The sequence below is a fragment of the Chiloscyllium plagiosum genome, unplaced genomic scaffold (genome assembly GCF_037043375.1).
Source record: "Chiloscyllium plagiosum isolate Xiang-an unplaced genomic scaffold, Cpla_swu_hap1 HiC_scaffold_46, whole genome shotgun sequence".
In the NCBI taxonomy this organism is placed as follows: domain Eukaryota; kingdom Metazoa; phylum Chordata; class Chondrichthyes; order Orectolobiformes; family Hemiscylliidae; genus Chiloscyllium; species Chiloscyllium plagiosum.
The window spans coordinates 1373136-1399858 of NW_028270184.1; the positions used below are offsets into that span (position 1 = coordinate 1373136).

A 26723-nucleotide genomic window follows, 5' to 3' on the forward strand; every position below is an offset into this window, starting at 1 on the left:
TAGTGCAGTGCTCCCTAAGCACTGATTCTCTGACAGTGTGGCGCTCCTCACTTTAAATGGGTTTGACAGGACATTCTCACCTTGTTTAAACCCCAGCGCTTCCTGAAGTTCCCTCTGGTCATAGGGATGAACGAAGTCAAAAATATTCTGTCCCATCAGCTCCAGCTGTTTCAGAAACAGACAAATCCTAAATTACACCAACTTCTGATAATAGTGAAAAGCCTTGCCTTCTGAATCCCGAATAATGAGTTCCTCTTACTTGTATCACCATCTGATATTCATCGTGTGCTTCCACATCCCCAGTCCATACCCACGGCCTCTTATCCTCTGTTAGTCCCAAACCTGTCCCTAATCTGAACCCCATGGCTCTTCCAGACCTCCTAAGAAGACTAGTGAGGTAGTAATTGGCCAGTTAAATTTGTCCAGGTTCTTGTGTCAAGGACATACCTGAGTAAATTTCCAAATTGTTTCCATTACATCATTCAATGACATTCAAGGCAACTGGAAGTAGGATTGGAAAGTAGGGTTAGTGTAGATAGGTCAGCATGGATTGGATGACCCAAAGCTCTATGACTCTGCTGTTGGGTACAAGGCAGATACTGTCCAGACTATGGTAACAGCGGAGGAACCTCAATCATTAGAAAGGTTTAAAACTGATAAGGAGGAGGTATTGGATAAGCTGGTGCTGCTTAAAGTTATGAGGAACTAGGACCACATGAGATGCGGCAAAGGACATTGAAAGAAGTGAGAATGGAAATTGCAGGAGCACTGGCAATGATCAGCATTTACTTACCATTCACTTAAACTTTGGTCATGGACAAACCTCTAGAAATTAATTTTCGATAGTCACCTGTAAAAATGTGAGTTGATTCAGATGAGTCAGCATGGATTTGTATCTAAGATGGTGTCTAACTAATTTCCTGCGGATGTTTGAAGAGGTAACATAGAGAATTATGACACACATACACACACACCAGACCTGTGTCATGGAATAAAAGGGTCAGTAGGAAGATGGATGCAACATTGGCTAAAGGATCACTAACAGAGAGTAATGGTCAATGGCTATTTTTCAGGCTGAAGGAAGGTTTGTAGTGGTGTTACCTAGGGGTCAGTATTGTGACCTTTGGTTTTCCTGATAAATAGAAATCATCTAGATCTTGCTGTGCAGGGGACAATTTCAGCGTTTGTGGATGAAGCATTGACAGACATAAGAAGAGCAATGTAAACATACAAAGGGACATAGAAAAGTTGTTGAGTAGGCAGAGAGATAGCAGATGAAGTTCAGTGTTATAGTGACCACCCGAATCTTGTTGACTATGAGATCCTTGATTGGGGTTGTTAAACTGGGCCAATCAGGAAAGCCTTCGCTGACTGTTATAACAGGGAATTTACAAAGAAAAAAAATATATAATCAGGAAAAGAAAAAAATATATAACCCGAGGAATGTCCCTGGAGAAGGAGCGTGCAGTGTCGACCAACACCCTCGAAGCTTTTAGGAAGAATGGGCATCGCAGGGTGTGGAGTGTTTTATCTCCCCCTCCAACTCTATTTTGATTTAATCCCTGTCCTTCCCTTCACTTTTTTTGATCACGTAGCATTGCCCTTTGTCGAGACGGGCACTGCTTGTCACTGGCCACTCGGGTGTTTCCTTTCCTTCTGGTGGTGGAATATAAATAAAGATTTGCGCACTTGTTCCTCACTGTGTCCTACACCGGTACACATACGGCGTGGGTACTGGGGGAAAATAACCACTACTGCTGTTAGGCAGAAGTAAAGAGAAAAAAAGAAAAAATAAAATAAACAGGAGTGTCAGACATGCTGTTCATTCAGAGAGCTGGCTTTGAGGAACCTGGATCACTGTCAACTACTCTGAATGTGAAAATAAAGGGTGATTTGGCGACAGGAAAAAAAACCTATAACCATGGGATTTACAAAGAAAAAAATGTAACTAGGAAAATAAAAAAAAATGTAAAAATATAACCGGGGATTTACAAAGAAAATAACATATAAACAGGAGAAGAAAGAAAAGAGAAAAAAAACATATATATATATATATAGATATATACATACATACAGGGGATTTAGAATGTCCTCAGTTCTGGGACACCCTCGATGTTTTCAGGGAGAAGTGGGCACCGCGGGGAGTGGAGTGTTTTATTTCTCCCTCCAGCTGTATTTTGATTTAGTCCCTGCCCTCCCCTTCACCTTTAATCATGCAACATTGCCCTTTGTTGAGAAGGGCTCTGCCTGTCACTGGCCACTCTGGTGTTTCCATTCTTCCTGGTGGTGGAATATGAATACAGATTTCCTTACTCGTTTTTTCACTGTGTCCTACACTTACACGACATAGGTGCTGGGAAAAATAAACACTGCCACTGTTTGGTGGTAGTGTGGGGATATATACATATATAAATAAAACCAGGAGATTTAGAATCTCAGTTTAAAAAAAAACAAAAAATAAATAACCGGGGGAAAAAAGAAAGTTTAATCAGGAGTTTAGGTTCTCCTCAGTTCAGGCAACTGACTCTGAGCTGACTGGCCACAAGAAAATAAAGGGTGACTTGGTGACAGAGGGAAAGAAAAACAAAATAACATATAACCGGGGGAGCTGTATGGCAATAGTGTAGGGGAAGCATAGGAATTTGAAAAAGGAAAGAAATATAAACAGGGGATTTAGAATCTCCTCAGTTGAGGACTGACTCCAAGCTGGCCGGTCACAGTTCGTGTACTGTGCACAAGTAAATAAAAGGTGACTTGGTGATGGAATACTGGCCTCTATGCAGTTATTTCAAATGTGGAGAAGTGTGAGGTGATGCCGTTTGTTCGCAGGAACATTGGGCGACAGTATAAAATAAAGGGTATTATTCTGAAGGGTGTGCAAGAACAGCAAGACCTGGGTGTATTTGTACAAAGGTGAAAGATAGAGAGAGCTGTTAATGGACTATACAGTATTCTAATCTTTATCAATAGGGGTATGGAGCAGAATGATGTCAGTGAACCTATATGAGACACTGGTTAGACCTCAGCTGGAGTATTATGTGTGGTTCTGTGTGCTGCATTATAAGAAAGAACACATTGGAGAGAGAGCAGGAAAGGTTTACAAGAGTGTTTTCAGCCTCAATCATAAGGAAACATTTGAGACATTCGTACTGCTTTCTTTGCAGGGGGGATGGCTAAGGTGGCATTTGATGGGAGTTTTCAAAACCTCAGGGGTCGGTGCAGAAGTTGTTCCTGGATGTGCAATGATTGAGAATGAGTTTTGACATGAGCTGGAAATGTGTTGCTGGAAAAGCGCAGCAGGTCAGGCAGCATCCAGGGAACAGGAGAATCGACGTTTCGGGCATAAGCCCTTCTTCAGGATTTCCTGAAGAAGGGCTTATGCCCGAAACGTCGATTCTCCTGTTCCCTGGATGCTGCCTGACCTGCTGCGCTTTTCCAGCAACACATTTCCAGCTCTGATCTCCAGCATCTGCAGACCTCACTTTCTCCTCAATGAGTTTTGACATGTTTTGTAAAAGAAGCGAGTATGAGGTGAGACTATCTCAGATAGCAAGTAGCTAGGGTTTGGAACAGACTGCCTCGAAGGGTGACTGAGGCAGGTTCAGCTGAAACAGTCAAGGCAACATTGGATGATTAAATAGAAATGAATGAGCAGGGTTATGTGAGAAAGGCAAGTGCTTAGCACCAAGTGAAAATGCTTAGAGAGCAAGTGCAAAATGCATCGTTCTGTACCATATCATTTTTGTGAAACGGTCAGCTAGGAGAGCATGTTCCTGATTTCCAGTAGTAACAGGAATACTGAAATACTCATCTTTCTAAATACAGCAGTCCCTAGACAAAACCAGAGACCATTCACCTCTTCTCTCTCTCTCTCTCTCTCTCCTGAGTTTGATTTAAATATTGTCTACATGAGAGGAGTTAATGGATACATCTGCTGTAAATGTCAAACAATCCCAAAGGACTGTTCTCATCACAAAAATAATTAGCCAGCTTTGCAATTAAAGCAACACTAATTCATAAATACAGTAAATCTGCATAAAAATGGATAAACTAAAGCACTGATAAATAAGTTAGTTGCGAAGCTGCCATTGCTTCCCTTTGGGCAGAGAAGGTTTGGAGGGAGATTGAATCGAGGCGTTCAGAATCAAAAAGGGGGCTGTAGGATCGAGTCAATGAGGGAGAAACTGCTCCCAGCGATAGGAAAGTCGGTCACCAGAGTGACGCGGGATGAAGAGAATTGGGAATAGACCTTGAACGAGGGAGGGGAAGAGGAGGAGAATGTTGTGATCTGGGAGGGTGCTGCTCAAATTCAACAGAAACTTTGAGAAAAGAATTGGGTAAACACTTAAAAGGTTTGCAAAGCTAGAGGGAAGGGTTGGGGGGGGGGTGGAACTAACTTGACAACTCTTTCAGAGAGCAGGTACAGACTCGATGGGCTCCTTTAGTGGTATATAATTTCTCTGATTCTCACCACTGCCTCCTTTCCCACCACATTATAATAAACTACCAGCACACAAGCTCGGGATCAGATCTGTAGTGAGTTTGAGTTTTGTTTTTAACAATTCCCTTTGTTATTAAGAACTTGAATCTGATTGATGCTGTTCAATATGTCAGCAATTTTCACTGCAAAGCCATTTATGTCCTAAAAAAACTGAAGGCTTGCAGGTTTATATTTGTCAAGTGAGAAACTGATGGATCTGACTGTAATTAACACAAATGTTATTCAGGAAAAGGGCATACAGCCTTGCAATCTCGTTCTGCCATTCACAGCAATCTGTATACCAACTGTTTACCCAGCTTTGCTCAATATAGTCGAATACCCATATCCAACAAAAACTTCAGAAAGTCTCAGCCTTGAAAACTCTCTCCAGTTGACTCTCAGCCTCCACAGGTCATTTATTGTGGGGTGGGGGGGGGGGGGGGGGGGTGATCCATATTCTCCCTTCCCTTTGAGTGAGAAATTGCTCCCTGAACAGCCTGACTAGAATTTAAAAATTTCTTCCCGTTTGCTCTAGATTCCTCCTCCCTCCACACCACATCTACCCTCCACCCACCAAGGGAAATAGTTTCTGTCTATTTATCTGACAGATTTGTTTGAATGTTTCAAACTGTTCTCCTTTTAAAAGCAATATTTGTATTTATCTGGGGTGTGTCATATCTCAGCACAGCTTGGTTTCCTACCTTCCTGTTGTCTCATTGGAACAACAGTCAGCCAGACTGTGAACGCCTCGTCATCCTTAATACTGAGCACCAGAAACACAGTTAGTCACTAACAATCTCAAATGGCAATTAATTCCAACCATGTTCCAGCCCAGAAAGCAAAGTATTATTCATAAATATTACGATGTATTTGTTAAATAATGTTTTACATTTTTAATGAACCTTTTTCCAATTTTATGTTTTCATAATTTTCATATAAATCCTTAAGCTTTTTGCTCCCCATTCCATTCCCAGCTCAGTTGAAATGTGAAGTACATAGAGCCTGAAATAGCTTTTTAGCCTTGGCATTCATAGAATGACACGACATAAGAGGAGGCCGTTCATTCCCTCAGGCCTGTATTTACTCTTGAAAGATCTATTTAATTATTACCTGCTCTCCTCACACCTAGTCTCTCCCACACAGACCTGCAAGTTTCTGCTTTCCCAGTATTCCCCCCACCCAGACACCTTTTGAATGTTCCTGTTGAATCTGCTTCCCCTGCCTTTTCAGAAGCATGTTTCAGGTTACAACAACTCATTGCCTCAAATAAAATATTCTCCTCATCTCCCCCTCAGGTTCTTTTCCCAGATCGCTTCCCTCTGATGACTGACCCTCCTGCCTCTGGGAACAGTTTCTCCCCCATTGACTCAATCCAGGACCTACCCGATAAACCATTGAATCGCCTTTGCTCTAAGGGGAACAATCCTGTCAACTCCACTCTCTCCACCAAACTAAATGCTAATTATATTTTAAAAAACGATCATGCTCTCCCTAATGACAAATTGATGCTGTACTCACGTGGCACATTTGAGAGATAGGAGAAGGAAATGGAGGAGAAAGGAACCCAATCCATTCCACTAGTTTGTTTTTCTCAGTAAGTGTTGGTCCGCTCCTCCTCCGGCATCAGTCACGAGGGCTGGTTTCAGAATCACCGGGCCTGAGCTCACAGCAACAATTCGACACCCTCTACTCGGTGAGACAGCGGATGCAACTTCCCCTCCCCACCTCTCTACTCCTCAGGTTGCCCCCTCCTTGACACCCCTTCATCTGTTGCCCTCCCCTTCCTTGCTTCTGCTTCTCTCCACTTATTTCCCCATTTTCACTCACTTTTTCTTCACCTCACCTCTGCGGTTCTCCCCTCCTTGCCTCTCTTCTCATCATCTCCCCTTCCCTCTCTTTCCTTCCTTCTCTCCCTCTTTCTCATCTCCCCATTTTCCTCCACCCTTCCTCTGATCTCCCTTTGTCTGATCTCTTGCCCTTTCTCTTGTTTTCTCCCTCATCTTCCACTTTCTCCTCTCCCTCCATGCATTTGGATCTTGAATCTTATCTCGTGTTCAAACCATTTCTCGAACAAAGTTGGTACAATGCTGAGGAATAATAAATGCAGTAAAATAAAATGAGACAACTCTGGGAGTTGTTATTTCATTTTTTCACTGCAACCTCCAGGCCCTAACCTGTTCCTCAACTCCTTTTGATGAGACTGAAACATGTATTAAATGCTCTTCACTCTCATAGAAGTCAGCAAGACGTCTGCTAAGAAATATATGAGAAAAAAATACCAAGAAGCAGCCTACATTTTCCTGCAGGTAATTTTGTTGGAAACCACAGTGAATTTTTTCTTTTTGTTGCAAATGAGATTAAAAACTTTTGCCGCCTCTGTAAATGTGGCGTGGGTCTCATGGGGCCTACCAAACTCATAGAAAAGTCTCAGGATGCCCGTCACTCACAGGCCACAGTGGAAGCTGCTTTGTTTTTAGTTTCTGTTATTAGATTTTCTGGCCATACATGCAGTGTCCTATCAGAATATACTGTACAGAAACAGGCCACTTGGCCCATCTTCTGTTTTTTTTCTGCTCTGTATGAGCTTCCTCCCAACCCTTCTTCATCTCACTCCATAGCCCTATCCCCATTCCCCTGTATCTAACTTCTCCCTTTAATTGTATCAAAAAGATTCACCTCAACCACTCCCTGTGTGAGTGGGTTCCACATTCTCCCCACAGTCTGGGTGAAGAGGTTTCTCATGAATTCCCGATTGGATTGGTTAGTCACTGATTAATATTGATGGCGCGCTGGTCCTTGACAATTGGAAACATCTTCTCAACATCCACACTTTGCAAACTCCTTCATTCTTTTGAAAACTCTTTTAGGTTACCCTATAGCCTTTTCTGTTCAGTCTTTCCGAAATGATGCAGCTTCTCAAATAAAGAACCTATCCTTGTCAACCTCTTAGACTTTTTGTCCAAAACGTCTATTTTTTTTACCATCTGGAGACCGGAGCTGTTCACATGAACTTCGAGTCAGGTCTAAACAAGATTAGATGCAGGTGTTTCTGTTTTTCTATATTAAATTGGGACACCAAAATGTAAGGTGGAAATGCTTGTTCAAACCAGTCACAAATCATTAATATTTCAAACATCAGGGATTAATATAACTTTCACACGGTAATACTTTGATTTCAGTTGCTAGTTTTGATCGAAGGCAAACCATCTATATGAAAATAAATTCACATTACAGAATTATAAGGGTACATTTGGTTGTGTTCTCTGCGTAACAAAAACAACCTTGAAAATATTTTTCATACCAGGAAGTTTAGATGTGCAATATGACATTGTTAATTGCCACTCATTATACAAGGTGTTAATGTTTGGAGAAGATATGTGAAACCTACAATAGTTATTCTTTGACCTGACAATATTCTGATCTCTGGCTTCATTTCCTGTGATGCCGCAGCTTCTGTTATGCAGCAATTCAGAGACCATAATCTCGGTATTAATCTGTTATTACATCCTTGTGATTTTCCATTATTTGGTTTTAATAATCACTTTGTAAAATCATTAGATTGACGTTACTCAGCCAGCAACAGAAACTTAGTGAAGAGAAAATCTCATATGCAATGTGGGTATAATTTATCACACATTCCTAATGAACCTTGAACTTACTGAGCTACTTCGGCTTTTTAGGGGGCAATTAAGAGAATACCATATTGCTGTGGGTCAGGTGATAGATGTAGGCCAGACGGAGTAAGGATGGCAGATTTCTCTCTGAAGGACATGAGTGACGTGGATGGGTTTTTACAACAATTGATCATTGTTATCATGGCCACCATCACTGAGACCAGCTTCCAATTCCAGAGCTAGTTGAATGTCAATTCCAGCAGTAGCTGTGATTGGATTGGAACCCATATCCCCAGAACGTTAGTTTGAGCCTAGTAGCTGGTGACAATACAACAATTATCTCTTCCACCATCATCTCCAAACTCCGCAAATTTCTCCTTTTCAAGTATTTATTCAGCCTCCCCTTTAGAATGTTCCTATTGAATCACCAACTGCCCTTTCAGGCAGCATCTCCCTGATCACAGCAATTCACTTCATCAAGAAAACCATTCTCCTCATCTCCCCCTTGGGTTCCTGACTCAATTCCCCTCATTGGTTACTGACCCTCCTGTCTCTGCAAATGCCACTTCATTCAAACCCCTTCCTGATAAACCATAGAATTTCAAATGTGAATAGCATCAAGATGCCTTCATCAAGACATACAGTCGGGACTGTGGCAACTTTCAAATCAAATGCATTTGGTATAAATCTCAGCTTTTGCTGATATTTCTGTGAGTTCAGTTTGTATCACTAAATGAATGATTCAATGCCTGTGGGACAAAGATATGCAAATATCTATGATTTATGAAAACCTTTGCCCTAGTGTTTTATTCCTTTGGTGAACTGCTTATGTATTGGTCAGAGTGATTGCAGACACCTACACATGACTACACCCCTCACAGCTTGCTTTCAGAGTGGCTGACTTGAACTGCCCCCCCCCCCCCCCCCCCCACACTGCCCCCTTACCACACTGATGTCTCTCTTTCCCAGTGCCTGCTTACTATACTCCCTTCAATGTTCCACAATCCTCTCTCTCTCTGTCCTACTGTCCTCTTACTGTTAGGATCCCAGCTGATGTAACTACTGGATAGGTCAGATCCCAGACTGAAAACTGCCTCAATAGATCAAATTATTTTTAACGTGGTTGTCTTTTACTGAAACATAAGTGCACAATGCTGCAGATTTGTTTTTGACAATAAAACAGAAGTTTATTGTACTAAGGAAATGAAGATAGAATGGAACAAATCAAGCTATTTATACATAACACAATTTGAAAGATTTCAAACCCAAAACAAAATAAAATTTATATCTATTTCCACCACCGTCACATTATTGTACTTAAATATCAGGGAAAGTTCCCCTTTCTTTCACATGTATACATTTCTTTCAATTCCCAGTCTTGAGAACTTGATGGCCTTTTTCTTAGTTATTCACTCAAATGACCTTAAATTTTCCCAGGTTCAATAATTCCATCAGAGTTCTAACCAATAAACGCTTCTGGCGTAGAATTTTCAAATTAAGATTCTTACATCGAAGTAACTTATTTCTTAAAACTGTACTAAACTAACTTGTTTCTCCAGGTCAAACTGAAACTGACCCCAGCCAGGTATTCTGCAAACTGCCCAAAAGCTTTCTTAGGTCTTTCCTAAGCAAGAATAATTTCTTGATTTTTCTAAACCAAAAAATGAGCTAGTGCCTTTCAATGTTCGCCACCTCTGATTGTAAAACTCTGACATATATAAACAAATTCACATTACCACTCCAGGAGGGCCTCAGTTACCTGCTCTCTGACACATATTGATTTAATTTGATTTATTATTGTCACATGTACCTAGGTACAGTGAAAAGTTCTATTTTGTGTGCAGATCATACTATACAAAGTGCATTAAGGGAATAGAACAGAGCGAGGAATACAATGTTACGGCCGCAAGGAAGGTGCACAGAGAGTGAGATCAATGTTAGGTACAAATTTAAGAGTCTAATAACAACAGGGAAGAAGCTGTTCTTGAATCTGTTTGCATTTATTTAAAATCATGATTCATGAAAGATGAAAGAGTTAATTATTAAATGTCTTCATGCACATAGACCAAAACCCGCATTCACTTGTTCAAAATCCAAACTCTAAATTAAATGATATTATATATCCAGGTAAATAAATCACAAACCTTACATTACAATTTGTCTGCCTCGTTATTCTTTACAAAATTCCTCTTTCAGAACACTGCCCTCATTCTACACCCTTCCCTCTGGTTCACTACTCCTTACCATTGCACTCTCAGTCCAACTGCCTTCTAAAAACACATTTATCCTCCTACTGCTCTATCACCTCCCTCCAGCTCACTAGTCCCTTACCGGATCATGTCTCTATGCCACTGCCCCTCTCTGCCCCATTATCGCTTACACATAGCCCTTTCCCCATTGCTCCTTACTACAACCATCCCTCTGCCTCATCTTACTACACTGACCTCTTCCTGTTCCACCCACTGCATTGCTCTCTTCCTGCTCTGGGTCTGGGTCAGTTTACGGGCATCTGGACTAGGGATCTAGGCCAGAAATCTGAAGCAGCAATATAGGAGTCTGTGCCAGTAATTGAGAAATCTGGGACAATTATCCAGGGATCTGGGTCAGTAATACAAGGATCTGGATTGGTAATCCATGAATTTGTATCGGTAAACCAGGTATCTGGATCGGTAATTCAGAGATCTGGATTAGCAACCCAGGAATCTGGATGAGTTATCCATGAATCTGGGTCGGTGATCCAGGGATCTGAACCAGTAATCAGAGAAGCTGAAGTCTATACTACCGCAGTTTGTCATTTGATTGCAGTTTTAAGAAGATCACGGGATTCAAATAAGTAAAATGGTCAACAGACCAGCACATTTAATTTGATTTGATTCAAACAGATTTATTTTTGTCAAATGTACCTGGTACAGTGAAAAGTTTTGTTTTGTGAGCAGTACAGGCAGATTATACCATGCAAAGACCATAGAGTGATAGAACAGAGTGAGGAATACACTGTTGCGACTGCAGAGAGGAAGGAGAGGCTACCTTTTCTGTCTGCTCTGTGTTGATATGGAAAGCCAGCCTCACAACCAATGTGGTTTAACGTCCTCTGAGGTATGTAAGCAAGTACTTTGACAGAAGTGATTGGCATGGCTGGTAAGATGTTCAGTGCTTTGGAGGGAGGGCGAGAAGCTGGAAGTACAGTCAAACTGTGAAGGTGGCTGCTCTGGGTATTCCAGCCGAACTAACCAACATACAAGAGTCTCTGTACAGTCTCTGAACAAGCTGAAGGCAAAAGAATGGAGGGGCCAGGGGTTAGCCACAATCTCAGAAGTGAGCTAAGGTGCACGCTTTATTTAAGTTTGTTCTTGGGGTGCGAATGTCAATCCTGAATCTGTTTCCATTTCTGAGAAGATAGCACCAGAGGCCTATTTACAGCTGGCCTGTACATCTGGGGCAATAAAGAATAAACAAGATGCTGTGGCTAAAACCGCTTGTGTACAGTCTTACACATTGCTCTGGTTGACACCATAGAAACTTACAGCATAGAAAGATGCCATTTGGTCCAACATACTAGCACTTCAGTCCTAGTTTCCTCCGCTTTCCTCCTTGCTCTTGTCTCAGGCCTTGCTGAACTATGTCTATTGGTGTTTCTTGAATATAGCTTGAGTTTCACCAAGAGAACCTAACAGTGAGTATTGTCTGCACGCAGGATTAGATTACAAGGTACAAGTGGGCCAGGTTCTCTGTCAAGACAGCTCAGAATTGCGGGTTAATTATGATAACCCTCCTCCTGCACAACCCCTGTAGCTCCACAAATGTTTCCTTTGCAAGCATTTCTCCCGCTCCAGCTCTACGGTTGTGTCCACCTGTCCTGCCCTTTCAGGCAGTCTATTCCAATCTGTGAACCAGTACCACGAAAAGAAATGGCTATCTAAATGCTGAGCCAGTTACCACGCTGGTGCCATTTGGGGGAAGGGAGCCTGTCGCCCCCAAATGCTGCGGTCTGTAGATGTAACTCTTGTCCACACAATGCGGTTAACTCCATGCATTGACTTGTGCAAATTATTGTACAGAGCCCCACCGCTACCTCCGCAGCAACAAACACGACCTAGCGAGTTTCACCCACATCCCGAGAGCAAATCGAGAGAAAGAATGACTGAGATAAGGCGAGTACTACGAAAACAATCCTCCTCTGCCTTTACTCTCACATTCACACTATTGTTTCTTTTCCGGCCTTTTTCACCTTCTCATCTCACAGCCAACCCACTGCCTGGAGATTCCTAACTTCCTGCCAACTGGGGCAGAGTGAGGGGCAAATGTTGTTTGTGCCTCAGGATCGGATGGAGACTTCTTGTCCATGACCAAATCTCAGCCCAAATCCCCAAAAGGAAGACGGCAAGATTTTAAACCCCTGCACCCACGGTTGTTCCTAGTTTGAGGCAACATTGTGCAAAATTGTTTTTGGACATTAATGTAACAAAGATGAGATGCAATGTCCCAGGCCAACATTTATTCCTCAACAGTTGAAACTATTTTGTAGTGACAGCTTTCGTTTCTGAGGGCCTTTAACCCAGTGAAATGTTGCAACATGCTTAATCCTTCATATCCTTAACTATCGCCCTTAGGTCGTTTCAGGTGCTGTATAGATGCAAGGTCCTCTTATAAGACCATAAGATGTAGGAGCAGAAGCAGGCCATCTGACCCATCAGGTCTGCTTTGCCATTTCGTGAGATCATAGCTGATCTGATAATCCTCACCTCCATTTCCTGCCTTTTCCCCATACACTTGATTTCCTTACTGATTAAAAATCTGTTGATCTCAGCCTTGAATATCGTTAATGGCCCAGCCTTGACCACCATCTGCAGTGTATAATTCCACAGATTCACTACCTTCTAGGAGAAGGAGTTTCTCCTTAGGTCTGAGTTAAATGTACAATTACAACATTTCAAGGGCATTTGGACAGTTCCGTGCTGCATGAATCTTTGACTCTATTACCCTTTGTTCTGAGACTATTTTCTGGTCTAGACTGTCCTACAAGGAGAAGCAAGTTCTTTGTATCTACCCTGTCAAGTCCTCTAAGAATCTTCTATGTTTCAGTACTGTCACTTCTCATTCTTTTATATTCCATTTCCTCATGGCCTGATATACTTAAATTCCCATTGTTCTTAATCTCTCTATACCCCCTCAGAACCACTCCTTAAAACCTACATCGATCATCACCTCCTTGTGAAAGTTTCAGGAGAATGCTGTCCCAAACACTCTTTACTCATGTACTAAAATTAGAGTTTATTTCATACAGTCTTGAGAGAGCATTTGGCAGTCATAGAAAATTCCTTATTTCCATAAATAAGTCTGTTATCTCATTCAAGCACATGTTAAAATGGCGTTGACCGCTGATCTAGTCTCTTTGAAAGATCTAATTAGTCCAGTCTTGCCCCTCACTCTCTTCCCCTACAGCTCTCGACAATTTCTTCCTTTCCTGGTATTTCTCTGATTCCTCCCTTTTGAACATTCCTGTTGAAACTGCTCCCACTGCTCTTTCAGGCAATGCACCCAGATCACAATAACTCTCTGCTTCAAATAAAACATTCTCCTTATCTCCCCCTCGGGTCCATTCCTGATTCTCCTCAATCTATGTCCCTCTGGTGACCTACCTTCCTGCCTCTGGGACAGTTTGTCCCTCATTGACTCAATCCAGCAGCCCCCCACAACCCCCCCCCCCCCCCCCGATTCCAAACACTTCGATTCAATCTCTCCCCGAACCTTCAAATAAAATACTGTGGAATCTGGAAATCTGAAACAAACAGAGATAATGCAGGAGAAGCTCAGCAGGTCTGGCAACATTTTTGGAGAGAGAAACAGGGTGAATATTTCAAGTCTAGAATGGCTCCTCTTAATAAGTCATTCTGATCTCAAAATATTTACTGTCCACAGATGCTGCCAGACTTGCTGAGTTTCTCCAACATTCTCTGTACTTGTCCCATCTCACTGCAACCACCCTCACCCTTCTGTGTTCTGAGGACCATTCCAGTGTCACCAGTCTCTCTCCACATTCACTGAAGACCCTGGTCCCATTCCAGTAAATCACTTGAAGGGTTCCTGTCATTGATTTCATTCAATTTCTTAGTAAACGTCTTGAGGCTGAGCCACACTGCTGTTGTGACTTTAATATTGTATTTGATCTTGTATTGAGCTTTCAAAATATCCACACTGTCACTGAGGATCAGGTCTGTAGCACTTTCCATCTCAAAGGGCTAATTTAAAACATGTGATTTGTTGATAGTTACTCTGGTAATAATGTTCATGCAGCCATGCTGGCTATGAACAGATCCAGGTAGTGGGCTGTCAAGAGGGACGTACCTGCTGACTGACTGCCCCTCTTGCACAGTTATATTTGCGCCCAGATATCCTTGGAGAGGGAGCACGCGGTGTTGATACCTTTAGAGAGATGTGGGCACCATGGGGATACAGTGCTTTACTTCCCCCTCCAATTCCATTTTGATTTAGCCCCTTCCCTCTCTCCCTCCCCTTTCCCTCACTTTTGATGGTTTGTATTACCCATAATAGGCTTTGCTAGTAAATATTTGATTGGCTACATGGGTGATTTACTGGTGGTATTTCAAAGAAAAAAATAGTGGTGGGAAAGTCGCTCAGTTGTGTGTGATAGCACTTCTGTGTAGAGAAAAATATTACCTATGTGCATCATTTGTCGCTAGAACTTGACTTTCCTTGTGTGTGTGCTGAATATGAGTGAGTACTTCTGTTGTGAGTACTTTCTGTGTATTTGCGAATAAACATTTTTACAAAGGTGTTTTTAAGAGAGATACATGTTCTTGATTAATAAGGGGATCAAGGGTTATGGGGAGAAGTCAGGAAAATGGAATTGGGAAACACAGTAGCTACAATCAAATGGCAACACAGACTTGATGGGCCAAAATGGCCTAATTCTCCTCCTATATTGTATGGTCTTATGGAAGGGTCTTAACATTCTCCCTACAGTGTGGGGCCAAGAGCTGGATATAAACCTCTGGCTGGGGCCTAACCAGTGTGTATAAAGGTTCAGTGCTAACATCCTTTCTCTTGTACTCCATGCCTTTGTTTCTAACTTTCAGAATCCCGTATGCTTTCTTATCTTGCTCTGACACCTTCAAACATCTCCGGGAGTCAGAAACTGAGGATGCAGTCTCCTTGAGCTTTTGATAGATACGTTTCCCCAAGAAGTCTCGTTTACAACAATGCCAGCAACTGACTGGTCAAAACTAGCAGTTCCCCGTATCCCACACTGCAAACCCCTCAGAGTTAATGAGTACAGGTCTGGCCACCAAATTAACTTTTAAAATATAGGCACACTGGAAAAGGCGTAAGAAAGGATTCATAACGACATTAACAGAACAAAGAACTATCAGCAAAAGCTGAACAAATTGAAGCTCAGTTCCTTAAAAAAAGTAGAAACTGAGAGATGACCCAATTGAGATCTTTAAAATTGTGAAAGGGTGCAATAGGTTAGATGTGAAGTCCATGTTTCCTATAGTGCGGAACTCAAAACCAGCAGCAGCAATATAAGACAATCACTAGTTAATCCATGCAGTAATTCAAGATCAACTTTTTTACCCAAACAGTAATCTTTGTTCCCCCAACCCCCAGATACACCTCAATATATCTCCCATTAACCTTGCTGCACTCAGGAAAACAGCCCCAGTTTCTCCACTCTCTCCACATTCACTGAACGCTGTGATCCCTGGTAGCTGCCTTTCTGGGGAAGGTAGTTTGGGGGAGGCTGTGGCTTGGTGATCATGTTATTGGGCTAATAATCTAGAGTCCTGGGGACTTGGGTTCAAATCAATAAAATTCAGGAGTAAAAACGTAGCTTACTGGCGACCATTAACCACTGCCGATATGTTGTTAAAAACCTGCGTGGCTCATTAATATCCCATGAGGGAGTGAAATATGCTGTTCTTAACTGGTCTGGTCGACATGTTACTTTAGACCCACGGCAATGTCTCTTCATTGTGTTCTGGATAATTAAGGATGGGCAATAATTCCTGACAGTGCAGCCAATGATGCTCACATGCAATGTGTGAATTTGAATAAAGAAACATAGCTGAGGGTATGGAATTCAGGAAAAGTGACTGTGAGGAACTTGCACAATTTGACAAAGGAAGTGGAGAGGTATTGGAGGCTTTGTCGGGGTTAAAAACAGAAAAATCTCCTGGCCTGGATGAATTGCATCCCAGGTTACTGTGGAAGGTGAGGCAGAAAATTGCAGGGGTTCTGACATAAATTTTTAATTCTCCTCTGGCCACGGGAGAAGTACCAGGGGATGGAGGACAGCTAATGCGGTTCTATTTTTTAAGAGGGGTGGTCGAGATGAACCAGGAAATTACAGATTGGTGAGTCTTATTTCTGCGTTAGGAAAACTATCGGAGAAAATTCTGAAGGAGTGAATTAATATCCACTTGGAAAGACATGGGTCAATTAGGGATAGTCAGCATGGCTTTGTCAGAGGGAAGTCATGCCTAACAAATTTGTTCGAACGTTTAGAAAATGTGATCAAGTGTGTGGATGAGGGAAGTTAAGTTAATGTAGTTTATTTGGATTTTAGCAAAGCCTTTGAAAAGGTTCAATGTGTAAGACTGATTGAGGAGGTTAAAGCATATTGAATTGAGGGAAACTTCTTTATTCATTCACGGGATGAATAGCCAAGCCAGCAGTTATTGCCCATAGGGCAGTTGAGAGTCAACCACATTGCTGTGGGTCTGGAGTCATGTGTAGGCCCTACCAGGTAAGGGTGGCAGTTTCCTTCCCTAAAGGACATGAGTGAACCAGACGGTTTTTCTGACAATCGGCAATGGTTTTCTCATCATTGTTAGACTCTAATTCCAGATTTTTATTGGATTCAAATTCCACTATCTGCAATGGCAGGATTTGAACCCAGGTCCCAGAACATTACCTGGGTCTCAGGATTAACAATCCAGTGATAATATCACTTGGCCATTGCCTCCCCATGGTGAGATGGTGATATAACTTGGTAAGATAGATCAGAAACTGACTTAGTAAAATGACATAAAAGGTAGTGGTAGAAGGCTGTTTGAGTATTGGAGGCTGGTATCCAGCAGCGTACCACAGAGATTAGTACTAAGATCCTTATTTTTTGTTCTATACATAAATGATATTGATGAAAATGTGGAGGGAATGTTAAGCAAATGTACAGATGACACCAAGATTGGTAGGGCAGTTAAGTGAAGAAGATGGTTGTAGGTTACAGTAAGATATAGATGAGTTGGTCATTGGACAGAGCAATAGCAAATGGTATTTAATCCTGATAAGTGTGAGATGTTGTACTTTGGAAGAAGAATCAAGATGAGGGAGTATTTAATGAATGCCAGGACACGGGGTAGTTCAGAGGAACAAAGATCTTGGGGTAATTATTCACAAATCCCTGAGGTCAACAGAGCATGGGAGTAGGATAGTTAAGGCAACGCATGGGTCACTTTCATCCATCGTGGCGTAGAGTAGAAGAGCAAGGAGGTAATGTTGGAGTTGTACAGAGCATTGGTTAGGCCCCAGCTGGACTACTATGCGCAGTTCTGGTTACCTCGCCACAGGAATGATGTGATAGCATGAGAGGGGGTATAGAGGAGGTTCACCAGGATGTTGCCTGGGATGGAGAGAGTTATAAGGAGAGACTAGGTAGGCTTGGATTGTTTAAAGTACAGGTCAGTCATGAGACGGCATAGTTTTAGAGTAAGGGACTGGAGATTCAGAGGGGATTTGAGAAATAGTATTTCCACACAGAAGGTTGTGGAATCTGAAATGTATTGCCTGGGAAGGTAATGCAAGCTGGGAGCCTTACAACCTTTAAAAAAATACTTGCATGAGCACTTCAAGTATCATAACATTCAAGGATTTGGACAAGTGCAGGAAATTGGGATTAGAGCATCTTCAGTGGTAATTATATCAGTGCAGAGACGATGGGCTGAAAGGCCTTTTCTGCACTGTATGAATGTATGAGGGCGAGTGGAAAGAAAGGGTATGGTGGGTAGTGAGCACTTTGAGTCTGGAGAGGAGAATCGCTGTCAGTCATTAAGCTGAAAGCTGCTTTGGATTCTCCTTTGTTTAGCTGATTGTAGGTGTGTGTGTGAGGCTCGAAGTGGATGCTTTGTACAGCCAATCCAGCTCCTTCTCACCTAGTCTGGGGACAGTAGCAAAGTAATCTGGCCCAGATTGTGGATTCAGATAATGAAATCCTTTCTCCTACAGCTCTTTAATCCTAATCGAATGCCCTGGTGACTGCGCTACGGTCTGTGGAATATACTGGGACACAGGAGATGCAGGAGGCCACTGAGTCTCTGCTCCACACTATCAATCAGATCATGGCCACTCTGTGCCTGAACATCATTCTACCTTCCTTGCTTCCTTAGTCCTTCCAACCCATACCCAACAACAACTTACAGAGAACAGGAAACATTTAGCCAGCTCAATTTAAAAGCAAATTCAGTAAAGCTGCAGTCTGAATGACTGGAACACAGCAGCTTCACTCCATTTCCCAGTTTTAAGCAAAACATTATTTATTAACAATCTGTACCTTAAACAGAAGGCAGGCTTGATGTCACTCATCACCAATTTAAAAATTCAAAGTCCCTTTTAAGATATCCTTTGTGCATTTTACCTTACGAGTGCTTATAACACAATTGTTCTCAGTTCATAGAATCTGCTTCAGTAGTGGTAAAATGTAGGCCAGTCGGCCCATCAAGCCTGCTGAATCCTTCCTTTACTATACCAATGCCATATTTCTGCTGATCCCCTCCCCACCCCATTACTACCAATCAACACCTTTAATTTGAGAGTCTCGATGCCTTTTGACTGACAGTTCTATTCACAGACCTCTCTGTATGCAAGAGATTTCATTCCTTTGCATTCTTTACCCATCAAAATAAAGCAACACCTCATACCTTCCACTGCTCTCACTGCTATTAGGAGATGATTTTCTGACTATTTCACTGTGAGGATTTTAATCAGACTAAAGAGAGAGAAGTAATTTCTAGAGCAGCTTTCACCATTGCAGAAAGTCCAGAAATTTATGCAGAGCAATGTGAGAATGACCACTTCATATATTTTTAGTGATATTGGTTTGGCGAAAAATAGTGGCCGCTAGACACCAGGGCCTGTATCCACAGTGGGATCTTTTATGCCACCTTCCTGCATCCTCCCCTCACACAAGGGATCTCAGTTTAATGTTGCATCTGAAAATGGCACCTCCGACAGCGCAGCATTCCCTCAGCACTGACCCTCCGACAGCATGGCACTCCCTCAATACTGACCCTCTGACAGTGCAATGCTTCCTCAGCACTGACCCTCCGACAGTGCGGTGCTCCCTCAGCACTGACCCTCCGACAGTGCGATGCTTCCTCAGCACTGACCCTCCGATAGTGCCCACTCCCTTAGTACTGATATTTTGACAATGTGGGGCTCCCTCAGCACTGACCCTCTGACAACACAGTGCTCCCTCTGTACTGACTCTCTGACAATACCACACTCCCTCAGTAGTGACCCTCAAACAGTGCAGCAATCCCTCAGCACTGACCCTCTGACAGTTTGGCACTTTCTCAGCACTAACCCTCTGACAGCGCAGCACTACCTCAGCGCTGACCCTCCAACAGTTTGGCACTTCCTCAGCACTGACCCTCCGACAGCACAGCTCTATCTCAGCACTGACCCTCCAACAGTTTGGCATTCCCTCAGCGCTGACCCTCCAACAGTTTGGCATTCCCTCAGCACTGACTCTCCAACAGTTCATTGCTCCCTCAGTAATGACCCTCTGGCAGTGAAGTGCTCCCTCAGCACTGACCCTCCAATAGTGTGGTGCTCCCTCAGCACTGACCCTCCGACAGTGCGACACTCCCTGAGCACTGATCCTCCGACAGTGCAGCTCTCCCTCAGCACTGACCCTCCAACAGAGCAGCACTCCCTCACACTACCAGTGTTGCACTCGCTCAGTACAGGCCCTGTGATAATGCGGAGCTCCCTCAATGCTGGCACTCGATAGTGGCCTAGATTACGCACTCCTGTCTCTGAAAAAGGAGTTGTGCCCCTACTATGGTATTTGTTCAATATTACTGAATTAGTTAGAAGCTGCTCTGGGATGCTGAAGATCATGAAAACTATCACATGGAGACACTTTCCTATCTTCTGAATAAGCTATTACTTCTTTGTTCACCTAAAACTACCGATCAGTGTGCAGTCCCAAGGCCTTCCAACCTCTGATTAGTGCCTGCCTAGCCGTACCACTATCCTTTCTCAAACACTTCAAGACAAGAATTAAACCCTACAGGCCTGGAGTGTTAGAGATTTGCCGCACTTGCCTTGTAGAGGAACATCTTCAGTATTTCCACTTATTGACTGCACGAGGCCATTCACAATTAACTTTAACTAAGGTGTATGTTAATCCTTCACTGTAGGGCACTCTGAGAGCTGTGATATACCCACTAATCAGGCTCTGTGCCAATTGCACTGACGTACCTTTGCCTGCACTTTCTGAGCCTTCTGCTTGGCCTCTGCTGCTCCGGCCCCGAAACTCTCCCCTCTAAATTCCACAGCATCACTCTCCTTTGCTGTTTTCTCAAACATCTCTGGTAAACTCACGAGGATGGTGGATAACTCGCGGTACTCTCACTGAAACTGTTACTCGATTCCTACCCCACCCCCTCTCAAAACGTTATTACAAACTCACTGTTGTACCTCTTTGAACTGTCATTGCCAGAGAGCGTTGGTGTAATATGTGCCTTCGAGCAGTACTGTGAGGACAGGAATGAGTGTACAGTAACTATCTGCATGTTCTCGAGAAACTGAGGCAGGGACAGCCAATCACCTGTCCCAAACAGCAGAAAACAAAATTTATACACCAAGCCCTCAATGAACTTCAGTTTAACAGCAAACATTCACTGTCACAGTACACTGACATGCTGATGTGTACAAGCAAACATATATGTATACATGTATGTATGTCTGTGTGTGGGTATACAGGTGTACACACTGGGTGAGCAGACTTCTCATTAAGCAATAACCCAATCACAGTATCCCTCACTCAATAATCCAATCACGGTGTCCGTGAGATAAAAACCCAATCACAGTGTCCCTCAGACAATAACCCAATCAGTGTTCATCAAACAATCACAGTGTCCCTGAGATAAACCCAATCAAGTGTCTCTCAGACAATAACCCAATCACAATGTCCATCACACAATCAGCCAATCATGGTGTCCTTGAGGTAATCATCCAATCACAATGTTCCTGAGGTAATCACCCAATCACAGTTTCACAGCATGGAAACTCATCTGCACCAAACCAGACATCCCAATCTGACCAAGTCCCATTTGCCATCACTTGGCCCATATCCCTCTAAACTCTTCCTTTTCATGTAGATACATCCCGTCTAGATACATTTTAAATGTTATAATTATACCAGCCTCCACCACTTCCTCTGGCAGCTCATTTACAAACACGAACCACTGTCTGCATGAAGGTTTTACCCCTCAGATCCTTTTTAAATCTCTCCCCTCTCACCTTAAACCTCTGCCCTCTAGTTTTGAAATTCCCTACCCTGGAAGAAAAAAAACCTTGTCTGTTCACCCTATCCATGCCCTTCATGATTTTTTAAACCTCAATATGGTCACCCCTCACTCTCTGACACTCCAGGGAAAATTTCCCAGTATATTCAGCCTCACCCTATAGTCCAAACCTTCCAGTCCCTTCAACATCCTTGTAAATCTTTTCTGAACCCTCTCAACTCTAACAGCGTCCTTCCCATAGAAGTCTGAGCAGAATTGAATACAGTATTCCAAAGGTGGCATCACGTACAGTCACAACATGTTGTACTCAATGTTATAACAAATGAAGGCAAACGTGCCAAATACTTTCTTCACCACCCTGTCTGCCTGTGATTCCATTTTCAAGGAACTGTGCACCTGAAACTTTGGGTCTGTTTGTTCGACAACACTCCCCAGGACCCTACCATTAACTATATAAGTCCTGCCCTGATTTGCCTTTCCAAAATGCAACACCTCACACTTAACTAAATTAAACTCCATCTGCCATTCAGCCCATTGGCCCATCTGATCAAGGTCCCGTTGTACTCTGAGATAATCTTCACTGTCCACTACACCATGTGTCATCTGCAAACTTACTAACCGTACCTCCGATATTCACATTAAAATTATTTATCTAAATGACGAAAGCAGTGGACCCAGCATTGATCCTTATGGCATACCAGTGGTAGAGGCCTCCAGACCAAAACACAACACTCCACCATCACTCCCTGTCTCCTGCCTTCAAGTTAATGTTGTATCCAATTGATTAGCTCCCCCAATTTCCATGTGATCTAAAATTGCTAACCAACCTACCTTGTGAAATCTTGTCACTTTACTGAAATCCATATAGACAATGTCTACCTCTCTGCTTTCATCAATCTTCTTTGCCACTTCTTCAAAAATCTCAATCAATTTAGTGAGACATGACTTCCGACACACCAAGCCATGTTGACTTTCCCTAATTAGTCCTTGCCTTTCCAAATATATATAAATCCTGTATGTCAGAATCCCGTCATCAACTTTGCCACCACTGATGTGAGGCTCACCGGTCTGTAGTTACCTGGCTTTTCCTTCCCACCTATCTTAAGTAATGCACCACGTTAGCCAACCTCAAGTCTTCCGGCACCTCGCCTGTGGCTATAGATTATACAGGTCCGGGGGAGTTATCTACCTTTATGCATTTTTTTTGTGTAGGACACAGTGACGAAACGAGTGCAGAAAACTTTATTCACTTTCCAGCACCAGGAAGAAAAAGCACCCAAGTAACCAGTGACAAGAAGTGTGTTTGTCTTTAGGAGAAATGCCTACATGATCGAAAAAGTGAAGGGAAGGATAGGGATTAAATCAAAATAGAATCGGAGGGAGAAATAAAACACTCCACACCCTGCGTCATTATGCATTTTAAGACCTCTAGCACCTCCCCTTCTGTAATGTGGAAACTTTTCAAAATATTATTTATTTTCCCAAGTTCTCTAGCTTCCATGTCCTGCTCTACAATAAATGCTGACATGAAATACTCATTTAGTATCTCCCCCATCTCATGTGGTTCCATACATGGACAATCTTGCTAATCTCTAAGGGGCCCTGTTGTTTCCCTAGTTACTCTTTTGTCCTTAATGTATTTATTTTTGTCCTTAACTCTATTTGCTAAAGCTATTCCATGCCCTCTTTTTGCCCTCCTGATTTCCCTTTTTAGTACTGTATACTCCTACTGCCCTTATACTCTTCTCAGGATTCACTCTCCCCCTGAGGTATTCAGCCAATCACACAGTCCCTGAGACACTTGCCCAATCACAGTGTTCCTGAGGCAATCGCATAATCAACGTGTTTATCACACAATAATCCAACCATAGTGTCCCTTTGATAAACCCTCTAATAATCACCCATTCACAGTGTCCCTGAGATGATCACCAAATCACAGAGTCTCTGAGATGATGACCCATCAAATCACGGAAGAGTTACAATGTCAAAGGAGGCCATTTGGCCCATTGTCCCACCTTCAGTGAATATACAGCCAGGTCTCTCTGCTCTTGCAATCCCTTTAGAATTGTGCCCTCTATTTTCTATTGTCTTTCAATGTTCGTCCAACCAAAGTGCATCACCTCACACGTCCCTGTACTGAACCTCATCTGTCACCAATCAGCCCACTCCACCAACCTGTCAATGTCCTATTGGGAGCTCCACACTGACCTCCTCACTGTTTACAGCAATTCCAAGTTTCACATCATCTGCAAACTTTGGGAAATTGTCCCCTGCACACAAAAATCATTAATATATATCAGGAAAAGCAAGGATTCATATACCGATCCCTAGGGAATTCCACTGCAACCCTACCTCTGGCCAGAAAAATATCCATTGACCATTACCCTCTCTTTCCAATTACCCATTTTGTATCCATGTTGCTGCTGACCATTTTACTTGTCTCCCAGTTACTTGGATCAACCATTATGTGGTCCCACAATCACTCGGACTTTGCTCCATCGCTTGGACCCACCTTTACTCAGAACCACCATCATTCAGACCTTGCCCCATTATTTGGACCCACCATCACTCAGACCCACCATCACTCAGACCCACCATCACTCATGCCTCAAACATGTCTTAAGGCACATGTTTGGACCATCAAAGAGTTCACTGCTCTGAGCTGTTTCCTTACCAACTATTGGCTGTGTTGGTACCCACTGTCTTAATGTGAAACATCTTATCACCACAACACAATGAAGACAAGAGTTAAGAAGAGATTGAAGAGAAGAATGTAATATTGATGAAGATCCAACATACCAATGGTCCTCAAACAGCAGATCACAGTGGTATTGTGAAATCATCATAGGATAAGAATCCCTGCTACGCCGTTCTAACTTTGATAGGAGGAGAGCATTGGAAACGAAGCCCCGCAAGTCATACCCGAATGTTCTCATTTATCAGCAAAATAGTCAATTTGTTTCTCTTTATGGAGCACAAAAGATTGATTTTCACCAAGTCTCTTTCATAAACTCCAAAATATCACATATATTAGAATCAAGCTTCAGATTTAAGTACGTGGCCAAACTAGTTATCAGCCAAGCTGATCCCAAAAATGCACGCACACACTGATAAGATGAGGTGCTACCTTCTCAGCAGAGTATTATAGGATTGAGGAAACGCAAACACAATGGTAGCTCAAGAATCCAAACAAAAAAGGTGGATTGAGGTGACTTACTCAGAGTTTTTTCATTTTTTTTTGTCCGTGAGATGATGTTGCTTGGATTGTAGAACAATGAAATTCCCTCAGTTCAAGTAGCAGGTCAGTTAGACCTAGGTCCATGGATCAAGTTAATGGTTCGACTTTGAAAGTATACAATCCAAGATATTAATTTCTCAAGTACTGCACTGAGATATTTCTTCAGCGAAGTTTCTCTATGCATTATCTTCTACTTGTTGAGAGATAGCATTGCTTCCTTGTGAGCTTGTCCAACAATTGACCAATTCTGAAGTCTGTGGCAAAACAGAAAGCAAAGGTTCAGAGGCTGTTGGTGTGCAATGTAAGAAATCACATCTTCTTAATTTTTTGGATAATAATTCAAAATGAGGAAATAGACACTTCTACAAAAGCGAACATGGAAGGCATTATTTGCGGCTTTGTTAAAGCAAGTAATACGAACAGATGAATTTGTAATATTTTCAGTAACACTATGCCACCTGGGTGTGTTCAACATAATCCTCCCCAGAGACAGTCTTTTTGATTGGCACCAATTGTGGTTTCAGTTGAGCTCAGCACAGCAATAATGCTCTGATTGGTCAAGTTCAGATTAACCCAGACTGTGCGAGCAGGATGGATCAGAGAGAAGCAAAGAGCCCTCTAGAAGTTTAGCTGCTTCAATTGCATTTTTTATCCCCGTTCCCTTGCTGTAAACGATTGCCTTCACCAACTTCGAAAGAACAGTGGAAAAGCTATATTCAGAGATGCTGAAATAAATAATTCTCCAGTTTGGGCAAGATTTTCTCAGGGTGGTTTGGCCAACTTCTCTGAAGTGTTTTCTCTGCCCTCGTGGCTCCCGCTTGCTGTGACAGAGCTCAGAGCAGAGAGCTCATTTTGAGAGTCTCCTGATAGTGTGGGCCACCCAACTGTCTGTGTGTGTGTCTGTGTGTCTCTGTCTGTGTATACATTACCTATCCCAGACAATACCCACTCAACATTCTCTTTATTCCTCCACTTCATGAGGCCATTTTGCAATTCCATCTTGCTAAATGAAGGAAATGGGTGTATGTATCTCTTGTTATATCCTTATCAGCTCACAAATCTTCCACAGCCAGCAAGTAAATGTCTAAATTCCCCTGGACACACTGCAAAGGTGCAGCAACACTGGTGGGGTTCAGATCAAACCTGAGCTCATCAACATTTGCTCTGTTTCTCCTGAATTCCACAGACACTGCCTCACCAACCTAGCATTTCTAGCCTGTGCATTTTCAATTCAGAAAGTGAATCTATTTCCAGACAGTTGTTTGAGGGATATTGGTCCTTAGAGGGATTATGGGAAAACACCTTCCATGTCTTGACATGACCCACATTGTTCCAGCCTGAATAGATTCTGTTTAAAATCATCCCCCACATCCACTAGGGGGCACAAATCTACTTCAAGAGACAACTTCTCTGACAGTGCAGCACTACCTTGGCACTGACCCTCTGACAGTCCCCATTTCCTCAGCACTGACCCTCTGACAGTGCCTGCTCCTTCAGCACTGACCCTCCAACACTGAGCTTCCTCAGCACTGATTTTCTGACAGTGCAACACTGTGCCAGTGCAGACCCTCTGATAGTGCAGCACTCTTTCAGCGCTGATCTCTGATAGTTTGGTAGTAAGAGTGAGAGAGATTCCTGGTCTGTGTGATAGAAAGAACATAGGGGTCTGTGACTTGACTGTCCATAGCTCCAGTTGAAAAGTGTAAGCTGCGACAGAGTCTGGACTGCGGAGTGAGTGTCCAGACACTGTTTCTGGAACAGACCGGGGCTATCAGTGGTTGCACTTTAATGCCTTGCATTAACAGAATTTAAAATCATACAACACCAGGTTATAGTCC

At 42.7% G+C, this 26723-nt stretch overlaps 1 protein-coding gene across 3 annotated transcripts in view; it reads right to left on the minus strand.

Moving 5' to 3' along the window:
* The window catches only part of LOC122543785 (transcriptional-regulating factor 1-like), a 90720-nt gene extending 65587 nt beyond the window's left edge, over positions 1-25133 (minus strand). Inside the window, exon 1 of one of the 3 annotated variants that reach the window (XM_043682554.2) lies at positions 24865-25133. The gene's annotated coding sequence lies outside the window, so the exon portion shown is untranslated. Of the gene's footprint in view, positions 1-80; positions 150-5998; positions 6082-24864 lie in introns of those variants that run through there. The other 2 variants (XM_087983574.1, XM_087983575.1) reach the window with 2 other exon arrangements.
* Positions 25134-26723: the final 1590 nt, after the last annotated feature.